The following is a 14,680-nucleotide window of genomic DNA, read 5'->3' as shown; positions in this document are numbered from 1 at the left end:
AGTGAAGTCAGTTGTTACACCTAGTTTTGGATCACTAAGATCTGTACACATGAGTTCGCCAAAAATCTCTAAGATCATAAAGACAAGGTTTTTAATTGGGGCATTCTTTTTTTACTACTCAAACCACAGGAACAAGGTTGAAATGTTGTTTCATCTCTGCACTGTAAAGAATGCTACAGTATTGAACCCTACCTCCACCTAATAAGAAAACAAATTATAATTTTGTGCCAAGAGTACAATGGCCTGTACTCACATACATGAATGGTGAAATCTGATCCAGAAATAGAATTTGGTATCATAATACTCATGCCAGGCTTATGAAATACAAAGGATATATGGTATTGTCCCACTGAGTAGTGATTAGATTGGCAACTATTACATAGGAGAACCAACACTCTGGTTTTCTAACTCAGAAGCCAAGTAGATCTGGGTAGGAAATTGCTGCTCTGTAATTAACACAATAAAAAGACTCTTCTTTTTCCTATGCAATCCCAGCCCTCTGAAACAGGACTGTATGCATAAATGTACTATATATGATGACAGTGGATATATTCACTTTGTAATGATTTTGCCAATTGCAGTGGAAGTTGCTTGGGGGTACTGCAATCACAAAAATCACTGCAGAGTAAAAGCGATGCACACAGTACATTTCACCACACAAGGTAATGTAGAATTATTTTTTAACCCTATACAGCGGTAGATAGTTGTTCAGACTGAAAAACAGATTTTGCATAGAAGGATAAACATGTTCTGTTTCATACTTCCATCTTCCACAAACCAAAAATAAAAAGACATATTACTGCTATGAAACTAGAACTGCATTAAATTATATTTTCCCGGTTGATGTTTGGTAATAATCACATATGAAGATATATTATTTAAAAAGTGCATAATTTGTGATCTTAGGAAAGGATATGCAGAAGAATTTGCTTGCATTATAAAGTTATGAATTGAGATAGCATCACTTTTAAATATCACATACTTCTATTTTCGCATATTTAAAGCTTAATAATTTAATGATTTATTCAGTTTTAATTTATACCTTCAAAACACTCTGAGATGCCACTGGAGATCATAACAGTGGTCCTGGTTAAGTCAAATAATAATTAGAGCTTTCACTTTAAAGATGAGATTATTTTTAATTATTGAGTGAAGTACTTGAGGTACCATACTTATATAATTACACTACTCATTAAATGGTTATTGAAAGCTGAAATGTAATTTTAATGACAGCTACCTATTTTTCTTTGCACACTTTGAAGATGACAGATCAGTCAAGAATACTGGTTTGCTCAAAATTTCTTGCAGCTGCGCTGGAGCTTTCAGGTGTAGAACAATTAGGCTGTGCTTATTTTAAAACTTTTTAAAAACTGCTCTATCAATTAAGCAGTATTTTTATATAAAGTGCAGAAATAGCAAGGAAAATAAATTGGCACCCAAGATGGTGCAGCAAATTCTGTTCAGTGGGTACTTTCCCTCTGTGTAGGGTGATGCAGAAGTCCAATGGGTTACTAAAATATACTATTCTTGAATCCTAGCTCTTGCAACAAACCTTAGGCGCATAAGGCAGAATATACATTTAATTAACTATACACAGAAAGAGAGCTATATTATTAAAAAATAAATTATTGTTTTACTCCAGAAACCAGCAAAAATTATAGGAACACAGATAAATTTTAGTCTAAATAATTTTTTCACACACAAATATTGAAAATATATATCAATTCTACATACACAAAATGTAAACATACAATAAGGCCACACAAATTGCAGTATGTCAAATTTAACTCTACATTATACTAGGATTGAAACTATAATTCACAAGCCAAGCAGGGAATACTGTTGTAGTTAAGAAGCCCTTGACAAACAGAGTTTTCAAAGTAAAAAAACCTTATTGAAGATTCCTAATTTCTCCGTTTACTGAATTTTACATTTTACTGTTGTGTCAAAGGCAAGAATATAATACAAATTAAGCTTCTCTTTCTCTCTGTGAAATACAAACAGAGAAGTCAATTTATTTCATTAACAATATTAAAAAAATTCTGAGATTGCTGTGTGGGGAAAAGGCATTAAAGTTTAGAGGAGGGAGCAACTGCTTTGTTCCGCCAATCCCCTAGTTGAAATTAATTATAGCAAATGTTTATGAAAACATCTGTTCCATACAGTTATAAATTCTTAATTTTAGCATGGACGATTTCAAGTTCCTTCTATTTTGAAGCACTACAGTCTGACGCTTGCCAGGCTTACAATGTGTACTTCAATACACCACAGATGAAATCTACAATGTTTTGAGTATCTCCACGCAAAACAGAATTTATCTCTTTTTAAAAAAGAAAACTACAGCAAACCAAAAGATCTTAATTTGACAGAAGCCCTAATATAAGAGTAAGACTTCATGGCAAAAAAATAAATAAAAATGCAAGATTTTTTTTAAAAAAAACTTATAATAATTAACTCAATTTAAGTTTTGATAAATTATGCAAAATACAAAACACATATCTGAAGGATCAGTGCTTAACATGCTTTGATAAATTTGATAGCAATCCACTACTTAAAGATAAATATACCTGATGTTGCCTAAATATTACAACAGAGGGTGCTAGAGAGTTTAAGATCAATACAAGCCCGAGCCATAAGCACTCTTTTTGGACTTTTTACATAACACCCTTGCAACTACAGTGTTAAATTCAATTTACACCAGCTAAGCTTTTAAAATGATTAAATGGAGCAAGCTTGAAGCACTGTACAGAAACTGAATATAATGCCTTCAGCTAAAGAATTAAGTGCACTGCACTTCTGATATTTATAAAATAATTATTAGGCTACAAAAATTGAAAGTACATTACACTCGAAAGGAGTTACCGAAGTTTCCCAAAGTTAAAAAAAAGGAAAAATATATTCAAGATTTATGGTGTTTTAGAAAATCCTGTTATGTGATCACATAACAGACCAATCTTGAAACAATCTTGCAAGTAAAGATTTTGCTGCTGTTTAAACTGAAATCTTTTTATTTGGTTTGCTAATCAGAAAAGTATATAGCAGTTAATAATTGTTACCTCTAGGTCATTGGCTTATGAGACGATGCAAAGGTTGACATTTTTCATGAAATAAACATACATGGTAATCAAAGGCTAAGTATTAAGATTTAAGGCAATTTTTCAATATGCCCTCTCAGCAATACATCTTAATATTAAATATAATTAGTCTTAGGGGAAGAAAGCACTGAAATTAGATATTGCAAAGTGCCAAGGCCACAATCAAGGGAATTCTATGTACTGAATGCAGCAAATTTTGGAGAAAAAGGGGGGTCAGATGCTAATTTCTCCATTTCAGATTTCCTCAGCCTATTATGAGCTGCTTCTGAAGACTCTACCAAGTTTGGACCTGGCTAATAATGGGAATGATTCTAGGCTTCCTGCTACTGCAATTGCCTTTCTCTTTCCCACTCTATGATGTGGCAGGGTGGTATGGACAGGACAGCTGCTTCTATTACACTCAAGAAAGCTGCCACCACAGTTCCTAGGCCATTAGGATTTCCACAAAATACTGCCTTTCTAGTCTTTACTACGGCCCTGAGAAATTATGGTCATTTATGCATGGGTATTTTCACTCACATTCGCCCCAGTCTGTCTTGGTTGTTCTTGGAGTTATGTGTGAGTTTTCTGTCCATTAGAGATGACCTCGTGACCAGCCCTTGTGAATCCCAAGACTCCCCATTCCTCTATTAACCTGATCCTTTGATCTCTTCTGAGATCAGCCCAGGTGAAATCCCCATGCATAAGGCAAAGTGCGGGACACAGAAGCTTGTGGGAGTGACTTTTCTCTCACATAAAGCACTACAGCCAATTACAAAGCAGTGGGTCAAGGGGCGGGGATTCCAGCTTCCTTGGAGTTCTTTCTGAGCAGAAGAAAGGATTTTAAAAACGAGGCTTGGATTTCTTCCCCTTCCCCTCCTGTTCCTTTTAGAGAGCTCTGTTTTTTAAAAAAATGCTTTTTAACACAGCAGTTGGGTTTCCGTGGGGGGGGGGGAGAGAGACCTTTCTCTCACAGTAAGCACTATAGCCAATTACAAATAGATTTGCAACAGGAAAGTGTAGGTGAGCAACAAGCCTCAGGTAAGTGAGCAACAAGCCTCAGGTAAAACGTCCATGCATAAACAACCAATATTCCCCAGGATCATGGCATCCCAGATGTCACTGTGGTTCCATTCTTAAGCCTTATGGAGATATCTGTCATCAAACCCAGCCCTCTTCATCATGAGGCAGCCCATTACTACAATTATGGCCAAATAAAATTTGGGAAAAGAACGTGAGCAGGGGTGGAGAGTGTGTGCATGTACTGGGAGAACCTGAACTCTTCTGTACTCTAATAAACATCAATGAATTGACTGGATAGGCAGAAGAAATGACAAATCCCATGAATTGTCCACCACTAGGAAATGAGACTTCTGTACTCAGTTGAATAATTTCCAGTTAAAGACCTATCTTTATGTATTGAGCATTTCTTTGTGCTTTTCTAATTGTGGAGAAATGTCTTTCCCTTCAGTGGGATTGCTTCCACTGAACTTTCTTAAAAATGAAAACTTGAAAGATTCAAGGATTTTTTGTAATATTTTCAAGGGAATGCTCAGGAAAAGCAAATGGATTCCAAAGGGGGCATGCTTTTCCACCATGAAGAAGAGCTGGTTTTTATACTCTGCTTTTCTCTACCATAAGGAGTCTCAAAGCAGCTTGCAATCGCTCCCCCCCCCCACAAAAGGCACCTTGTGAGGTAGGTGAGGCTGAGAGCATTCTAAGAGACTAGCCCAAGGTCACCCAGCGGAGAGGAGAAAACTTAGACTGAGGTTCAGTGCACAAAAACAGAGTGCTATCATGGCCCAGCTGGGTCCAGGGGACACCAATGACTCCTCTGATGAAGAGTCAGCCAGCAGCCCTGGCTGCTATATACAGCCAGCAGCTGAGGTGGCACAGAAAAAAGCAGCCCCTGTGGGGCCAAACCCAAACCCGCAGCCAAGAACCAGTGTAGCAGCTCCTCAGCCCTCCAGCTATGAGCCAGCTGCAGAAAGCCAGCTGCCTGCCTGCTCACCCCCCTTGTCACCAGAGCCTCAGGAACGGCGCAGGAGGTGAACACGTAGGACCTTACAGGATCGAAGGCGAAGTGCTATATTGGCAGCTCAGTACCAACCCAGCTCTGACAGCGGGGATGAGTGTTTGCTGGAGCAGGTCTGAGGTGGCTGGCAGGTGCATGGCATTACAGGCTGCCTGAGTGGCATGTTGTTGATTAAGCAGCTAGAAAGGGCCTAGCTGTGTGGAAGCAACACGTCTATCTACTCCTGACCTTGCTGTGAACTGTTTGCTCTGTTTGGACTTCGGCTTGAACCTTTGGACTTGGATTTTTGGAGTACCATTGGACTTGCCCCTTTGTGGTTTGAAACTGTTTGGGTGTGTGTGCTAGGGGACTACGACAAGCGCAGAGATTTGCAAATTTCTAAAGAAAGGAAGTAATCCCTAAAACAAATCATTAAATGTTACATACAAGTTAGGATCCTTTAAAAAAAGATTTGTGGTATGCTGAGGTGCAAGATTTATTATCACAATACCAGTAAAATCAAAATGCAATTTAAAACATGTTGTGAATATCTCATCTAATACTTGTGTGTGTGTGTGTAAAGTGCCTTCAAGTCACAGCCGACTTATGGCGACCCCTTTTGGGGTTTTCATGGCAAGAGACTAACCGAGGTGGTTTGCCAGTGCCTTCCTCTGCATAGCAACCTTGGTATTCCTTGGTGGTCTCCCATCCAAATACTAACCAGGGCTGACCCTGCTTAGCTTCTGAGATCTGATGAGATCAGGCTAGCCTGGGCCATCCAGGCCAGGGCATCTAATACTTGGTCATACCTAAAATGAAACCAACTTTTGTAAACACATGCAAAAGTTTAATTAATAAACATGTTTTGACTCCTCTGGTGGTGGTGGAGGCAGTTAAAGCACCGAAGAGCAGCTGATACAAGGGAAACTGAAAGAATATGGGTGCACAAGCCCCTCTGGAGAGCAGCCTAAATTTGTAGCAGCTGAAGCTAGATGAACTGCTAAGTGGGAAAGTGAAATTGACACATAGAAGTGTAGAATGACAGCTTGTTTGACAGGAAAAAAATCTCAAACGGAAAAGCTTCTTAGACTTTGCATGGCTACAGCAGCACACATACTACAAGGGCAAGCCTACACAAGTTTCTGTAAACATTCAGCGGGTATCACTGTGACATATTCACTAAGGTCTAGAATTACCTACAGATTGATAATTTTCTGAGGATTATTTTTCTTTGATCTGACATTGATAAATGAAAGCAAGCAGGAGTATCTGAAAAAATGCTCTTCTAAGTAGCTTCACATGCAACGTCTCTAGAAGACAACTACACAGCAAGTTAGCGCTTAACAAAGATGTCTTTAATTTCCCAAGGCACACAGCTTTCAGATCTTTAAAAAGAGAATCTTTCTAATTCTCAAGGTCACAAGAAAATAAACTTGAAAGTGCATGGGCAGTTTCTTCAAAGTCCTAGAACTGGAAAGTCTGAAAAGACCTTTCAATAGACCTGTAGACTGACACCAGTGCTCACAGTGGAGTGTCCACCCCCCAAACAGGTCGAATTCCAGCTATGGTGGAGCTGAGGAAATACCTACGTGGACCTACCATTCCTTCCTTCCTCCATGAAACTCCGCCTCACAAGCACTTTTACCTGTCTTTTGTTCAGCAGGTGGGCTGCAGTGTAGCACTGCATAACTTGGCAGACTGGCAGTTGGCTCACCTCTGTCCAGCCCTTTCCTGCTTGTCAGTTTGCTAAAGGTTTCCCACTTCCTTAGAGTCTCCGTTGGAGCAGCCAGTCCTTTGTCATATCCATGTGGCAATGGTGGACATGAAAATGAAGCTCAGGTGTGAGAGCTCTTTCCTACAGATGGAATCAGCCAAAAGGAACCCCTCTCCCTCCGTGGCAAGGGACCCACCCCCTGTGGGTCAAATGATCCTTTCCCGAGGTCTTCAAGAAGATGCAATTTTGCCTCTCATACTCCCAAGCCTCAGTGTCAGCTTTTAGGTGTCAGTTTCAAGCTAAGGTGAAGCTGGCCATTTCATTGTCTCTGGACAGGAGGCCATTAGCATTTCCAAAGCTTTTATGGCTGATACTTGGGTGATGCTTGGGAGCAGAGGACTTCTTTCCTCTGGCCTGTCTTCTGCTAGGAGAAACAAAAATCTTTAAATCTAAATGTGGGGTTTTTGTCAAGCCAAAAATCCAAAGTAAGAAGGTATTTCTCCACAAAGATGAACTCTGTTACCCACGACATATACATCTGGGTATAGTGCTTAACCAGGATTCGTTTTCCTTCCATTTATCCAGAACCTTAGCCATAATTAAACCCTAGCTGAGAATCCCAGCTTATTCTGGGAAAACTAACTCCAGTTAAAGCAATGAGCCCTCATTCCTATGCTTCAGATAGCCGGTCTAAAGCACAATTCTTTCATTGCACTCTATACAAGAGGGAGGAACCAGGCACATATGTGAGTGCAGCTCAAGCTGGGTTTGGGGATATTTTTATTTAGTTGTGGCTAAACTGGACACCAGACTTCAGTCTGAGTTGTCTCAGGTCAACAGCAGATCTTTTCTGTTCCATGATCCTCAGCAGCTCCCCCAACATGCCAGCTGTTGATGCATGGCCTACTCTACATAGGCAAAGCCTCTTTGTCTCCCTGCACATCTGTTGTCCTATTATTTTACAGTTTCCACACAATTCATTTTAAATCATCTAAGAAACAAGAAAAAAGAGGAAAATTATCGGGAAATGCCAGAATTCTAAAACCATGAAACAAGAATAGGCAAATTTCACACAACATTTCAACTTTTTTTTTTTGCGTATAATGCTCTTGACCTCTTAATTACAGACACACATTATTGCATATTCACATGGGAATTCTAAAATATCTACCTGAAATCTGGGTTCCGATAGCCAGATTGCCAAAGGAAAACATGATATTACAAAATGTTTCACTTATTTGGAGTCACTGCAATTAAGTTCAGGGTGGACTGGAACATCAAAATAGCATTGGAACCACTGCCACATGGCCACCCCACATGTCATGACCAGTAAATATCATAACAAACACATCACCTTACACCTGGCAGTGACCAGTAAATGTCGTAAAAAACATATCACCCTCTGTCTAGTATCAAAATCCTCTTAGTGGCTGAGGTGAGGAAGTGCTGAGGCAGTGGCTGCTGAAGCACGGAGACTGAGGCAGCCCCTGAATCCTCTTTGTGGCTGCTGTTTCTTCCTCCTCACAAAGAGAAACCTCCTCCAGGTACCACTACTGCCTTGTCAGCTGCTGACTCTGTCTCATGAAAATGCGAGGTGGTGGTGGATTCTGCATTTGCACCTAGACCACCCATATTGTGAAGGAAAAAGTAACTGCAGATCCCTCTCATATAATCACTCAGGGTCCCTCATCCTCCAGGAGCAGCACTGGGAGGGGGAAGACAGGAGTTCCATGCTGCCACTGGAATATTTAGTCTGAATTTAACTTAAGGTCTGTAGCTAGGGGCACCCTTCGTCAGCTTTGGCTGTCGTATCAATGCTGCCTCTTTCTTAGTAATAAACTTGGCCGCTGCCATACAGCCAGATGAGCCCCGTATTAGAGTACAGTAACTGCCAGATTGCTTAGCCCCAACGTAAAATTACTGTAATACACTTCATGTAATACACTTTAAGACTGTTTGGAAACTCCAACTAGTCCAGAATGTGGCTGCAAGGGGCACATCTATTCAGCTTTGAAAGATCTTGTTTATGTTTATCTTCTGGGCACAATTAACGAGACTGGTTTTAACCAGTCACACTGTAAAGAGTGTAAATCATGGGTAACATATAGGGCATTTCTTTGTGAATCATTGGTTTGTTTAGACTCATCAAATAAACCCATGCGGTAGATTACTTCATGGAGATAAGCTAGATCATCAACTAACAGGAGCCTGCCTTTTTTAGTGATGGCACCATCATTATGGAACTATTGCCTTTACTGGAACTGTTTATTGATTCTCACATTAAGAAAGCTTTGGAACTAAACGCGCAGGTGGTTTTGTGATTAATTTCCCCTAGTGGTAGTAATTGTTTGATTCACAATTTGTAAAAGGTTATTGTTTTATGTTTATAAGCCACCTTGAGGCAGGGAACTTAGAACTGTTTGCCTCTCCCTTTCTCTAATAGAATCATAGAGTTGGAAGGGACCACCAGGATCATCTGGTCCAACCCACTGCACAACGCAGGAAATTCATAACTACCTCCCCTCCACACCCTCAGTGACCTCTACTCGATGCCCAGAAGATGGCCAAGATGCCCTCCCTCTCATCATCTGCCTAAGGTAATATAATCAGCATTGCTGACAGATGGCCATCTAGCCTCTGCTTAAAAACCTCCAGGGAAGGAGAGCTTACCACCTCCCAAGGAAGCCTGTTCCACTGAGGAACCGCTATTAGAAAATTCTTCCTAATGTCTAGACGGAAACTCTTTTGATTTAATTTTGACCTGTTGGTTCTGGTCTGACCTTCTGGGGCAATAAAAAACAACTTGGCACCATCCTCTATATGACAGCCCTTCAAGTACTGGAAGATGGTTATCATATCCCCTCTCAGTCTTCTCCTCTTCAGGCTAAACATACCCAGCTCCTTCAACCTTTCCTCATTGTACAAAACCTTTCCTCATTGTACAAAAATTGTACAAAACTGATTTACTCTTAAGAATATGGTTTAGATATTATCACTTAACAGACTTGAAGTGGCCTTTTGGATAAGCAAAGGGGCTGTAGCTCAGTAGCAGAGCATCTGCCTGGCATGCAGAAGGTCCCAGGTTCAATCCCCAGCCAAGTAGGTGATGTGAAAGACCCCTGCCTGAGACCCTGGAGAGCCGCTGCTGGTCTGAATAGGCAATACTGTCTTTGATGTACCAAGGGTCTGATTCAGTATAAGGGAGCTTCATGTGTTCACAGCTGTATGTATGGGCCCCAATTATTTTATTTATTTAAAACATTTTATGCCACTTTTTTACCCAATAAGGGTCCACAAGGCAGCAAACACAAAAACATTAAAGCATTTAAAATATAAGACATAAACAAGGACCAAATGAAATCTGTGCAATTCTTCTTGCATATATGGCCTAAATATAACCTGCTATAAATAAATTAAAATATGCCTATTCAATACCATAAGCCCTGACAGAATGCAAATATTTACTTACACGGGTTTATTTGGTTTACTGTGTCTATATTTTAAATGGTACCTATACATCTAAATAGCAATTTATTTTACAGGGAGAAAAGCAATTTCCTATCAAAAATATTTATACTAATAATAGCAAATCTATATGCCACCAAACTGTATTTTACTTAGAACTGTGCTCCCTCGGGCATTCTTTCACGCCAGTGTTAATTTCTATCTGTGAGAAAGTTCCCTTAAGCTTCTTTTAACATCTAGTGGACATGGCCTCATAAAATTTAATGCTGTTCATTAACCCCAAGCACTTAACTTTGAACAGTAATGTCAGGCTTCTGACTTTTCAGTGCATGAGAAATCCAACTGGGAACTGTGTGAGAGATATAAATTACAAATTATCTGTTTAGCGTAAGGTACGCCAAAGGAGTCAATGGGTAAATCAAGTATTTTAGGGGGAAAGAGGCAAATTTGGACACTTGTAAGCTAAACAAAGATTTCCACACAATTGTGACAAAGGGTCATACGTGATGCACGTAAAAAATGTGAATAAAATTTAGACTGAAAAATAAGGCTTCTTTCTTTACATATGTGATATAAAACATCTTAATCTTATTTTCATTAAATACATTAAGTTATAAAGCATTTATTAGAGTCTTAAATACTGCAGTTTAGTAAACAGTGTAAAAAAGGATTCATCAGGGAGAATATGAAGCTTTTTTTATTAAATAAAAATTATCAGTGCAATCCTAAGAATGGAGTAACACTTCCATAAGACTGCACTATTAATGTCTTAGCACTGTTCAAGGCATACTGTACGTTTAGAAGGCAAAAATCCCTTTTAAGAACATTGCACTTCCTCTTCTGTCAAGGCAACTGAATATGTAAAAAAACAAGTGCAAAGGAAGTGGAAATATAGTAGGAGAAAAAAGGCAGAGGGGAAGATGTTAGATCATTTCCATAGACAGTGATCTTAGGACAAGTCTACCTCTGAAAGGATGGACTACACTTACATGACACATTTTTCACTATTAGCTCTTAACATTTTAAAGACAGATATTTACAGAAAACATCAATGGCCCTCATAACTCTGACTATCACTCTTACCAAAACACCATCACTATCATATGATTTCAAGTTATATGACTTGGGGGCTGTGTCACTGAGCGTGTACCTATGAAATTTTCCTATCACTAATTTGCTAGCCACTGCTAATTTGTGTACCATCTAGAGCCCTTAATTAATTAATTAAACTTCTATCCCGCCTAGGGCTGTTGAATTAAAAAAAAATCGGTATAGTTCGGATTCGGCTGACTTCGGCCCGTTTAGATTCAGGATATGCCGAAGTCCGAACTCCCCCGCTTTGGGTCCGTGCAATTCGGCGGGAATTCAAAGTTCGGGAAAAAAATTCGGCCGAATAAAGCCATTAAAAACACAACCGCGCCTTTCCGCGGCTCTGGGGGGGCATTTTTGGGGGTAGAGGTCCCAAACTTTCAGAGGAGCTTCAAAGGACCCTTCTTGCCAGACCCCTCAAGTTTTGTAAAGATTGGGTCAGGGGGGGCTGAGATATGGGCCGCGAAAGGGGTCCCCCCCACCCTTAATGTGCATCTCTGGGCAGAGCTTGCCACCCATGCACAAAGCTCCCAGCCCCGACAAACAGCTGATGAGAGCAAGGGCGGGGCAGGTGCTAAGAACTTTGCAGAGCAATACAACTGCAAAGCAACACCTTTGCAAACATGCAAAGGGCGGGGCAGGTGTGAAGAATTTTGCAAAACAATACAACTGCAAAGCAACACAAGCACGCAATGCAACAGTGCAAAGCAACACAATACAACTGCAAAGCAACACAAGCACGCAATGCAACAGTGCAAAGCAACACAAGCACCTTTGCAACAGTGCAAAGCAACACCTGACACCTGGGAGTTTGCAAACCATGGAAAGGGACAGAGGCAGCTAGCTATGCATAATGAGCAGGAGGGGGTGGAATTTCTCCTTTTGCATTGGACTTGGGACCAGGCAGATGCATTCTTTAAGTCACCATTTGAAAACCAGTTTTGAGCAAGCATCAAAATAACCTAACTGATCTTATGAATGAGGGAAAACCTGAAGACATAAAAATGAAGGCCCCCCCTCAAACCAGGGAGAGAGAGACTGGAGGGGGAACACACACCCCAGGCAGAACCGGCAAAAGCCCCCTTTGGCTTCCCCACCCACAGAAACTGCTCCCTCCCCACACACACACAGACTCTGCTTTCCCCCCCCCCACACACACACACAGAGAAAAGAAAAATTACAGATTAAAGCCCCCAAAGGGGTCTTACTGTGGTTGTCTTCTGTTCCATCAGGAGCGGCTGGGAGGCTGGGTAATCCAATATGATTCCATTTGTATCCAATATGAGATCCATATGTATGCATCTCTCGAGGGTGATCCATTCATCCCAATAGGGAAAAGGGGAAAGCCCATATCTCGGGGGGCCCTGACCCAATGTTTACAAAACTTGGGTGGTCTCTTATGAAGCCTTGTCTGAAGCTCCGCTGAAAGTTTGGGATCGGCACACCCAAAAATGCGCCCCCTGCAGCCACGGAAAGAGAAAAGGGGGGGAGCCGATATTTCTGCCCCCACTGAACCCATCTTTACAAAACCTGGGTGGTTTCTTAAGAAGGATTGTCTGAAGCTATGATAAAAGTTTGGGGGCTGCACCCCCAAAAAAGCGCCCCCTGCAGCCACGGAAATGGAAAAGGGGGAGAGGAAAAAGGGGTGGAGCCCATATCTCGGGACCCCCTGACCCAATGTTTACAAAACTTGGGGGTCTCTTAAGAAGCCTTGTCTGATGCTCCGCTGAAAGTTTGGGGTCGGCACACCCAAAAATGCGCCCCCTGCAGCCATGGAAAGAAAAAGGGGGGAGCCCATATCTCGGGACCCCCTGACCCAATGTTTACAAAACTTGGGTGGTCTCTTAAGAAGGCTTGTCTGAATATCCCCTGAAAGTTTGGGGTTTGTACCCCAAAAAATGAGCCCCCTGCAGCCACGGAAAGGAGCGAATGTGCACAAGAACCCCCGCACACACACACAAAGATTTCCCTCTCTCTCTCTCTCTCTCTCACCGGCCGGGCCGCACATCAGCTGATTCCTCCAGTACTCAATACTGACTGATTGGCTAGAAGAAGACCCAGCTTGGCCACCGATTGGCCGGGGGAGGAGAATGCTGCTTACTGAAGGTTATGCTGCTTACTGACGGCCGAATTTGCCGGATTTATTCGTGAACTCCCGAACTCGCTGAATTCGGCCCCCCCGGTTGCCCGCCATTTTTTAGTTCGGTTCGTCCCGAACTAAAAACCACCGAATCAAGGGAAATTCGGCTGATTTTCAGTTCGGGCCGAACCGAATCAACAGCCCTAATCCCGCCCTTTCCTGACCAAGTCAGGCTGAGAGTGGCTCACAATAAATTCCAATAACAGTTAAAATCACATCATTTACAATTTAAAATCCTCAGAAAACTGCCACAAAACATTTATACACGATTAATCGAATACTACAACAACAATTGAAAGGTTTTGAAGGAAGTGTTAAAGGACTCATACACAGTGCTACACACAGAGATACAATAAAATATATCGTCACAAGGGCAAAATATGTTCACTCATAATTTAAACATGTAGAAACAATCCTTTTATACATGCTCTAGCCTTCCGCCCAGCAGACAGTTCCATTTATCTTACAAGTGACAATCATACACACACAGATGTGAAGTAAAGATTTACAAAGTTATTGAAACTTTTTTAACAAGTAAAGTGCATCTTTACTTAGCTACACCAGAATGAGGAATAAAGGGGTTTACATATGTTCCAATTCTAAACCTATCAATCAAACCCATGTTATTCCTTTGGGAGCTTATTTACATGCATATTTATCAGCCTCACATGCTAATTCCCTGCTGTTTTATGCCTGCGAGGCATGTTTATGAGTCATAATTGTTGATCTCATTTGATGTATTTCACTGAAGTAAGACATTATTCAGTTATGTGGCCTAATGTCAATGAATTACGATGACCTGATCTTCCAAATGCAACTTGCTCTTTAATTTTTATTAGAGCATAACTTATGCAGAAGAAAAAATCATTAAAATGGAAGATCAAATGAACCTGCAGTTCTGTTCGTTAACCATCTTAGCTTTGGTATACTTCCTCTTTCAGTCTGAAGGTAAAGGCTACCAAACTTAAATCTGTTGGTTAATATGTTGATTTTACCTTAAGCCATCTATATGCTCAGAAAACTGATTTAATAATTTAAAAATCCTTAATTGTGATGCTTTGTGAACATCTCAATATACACAATGCATTTTTTTTTTAAAAAAACCTCCAGTACCTTGTTCTGGGTTACAGTTTAAGCACACAGGTAGTTCTGCCCTCCACACACTTGAAATGCCAATCTAGGCA

The 14,680-nt window shown here is 40.8% G+C and overlaps 1 protein-coding gene across 1 annotated transcript in view; it reads right to left on the bottom strand.

Annotated features, from left to right (window-relative positions):
- The window catches only part of TBC1D5 (TBC1 domain family member 5), a 197,287-nt gene that overhangs the window by 168,650 nt on the left and 13,957 nt on the right, over positions 1-14,680 (bottom strand). The window lies entirely within an intron of this gene.

Source organism: Euleptes europaea, chromosome 11, assembly GCF_029931775.1.
Source record: "Euleptes europaea isolate rEulEur1 chromosome 11, rEulEur1.hap1, whole genome shotgun sequence".
NCBI classification, from domain to species: domain Eukaryota; kingdom Metazoa; phylum Chordata; class Lepidosauria; order Squamata; family Sphaerodactylidae; genus Euleptes; species Euleptes europaea.
This window is presented reverse-complemented; position numbering and strand designations above follow the sequence as displayed.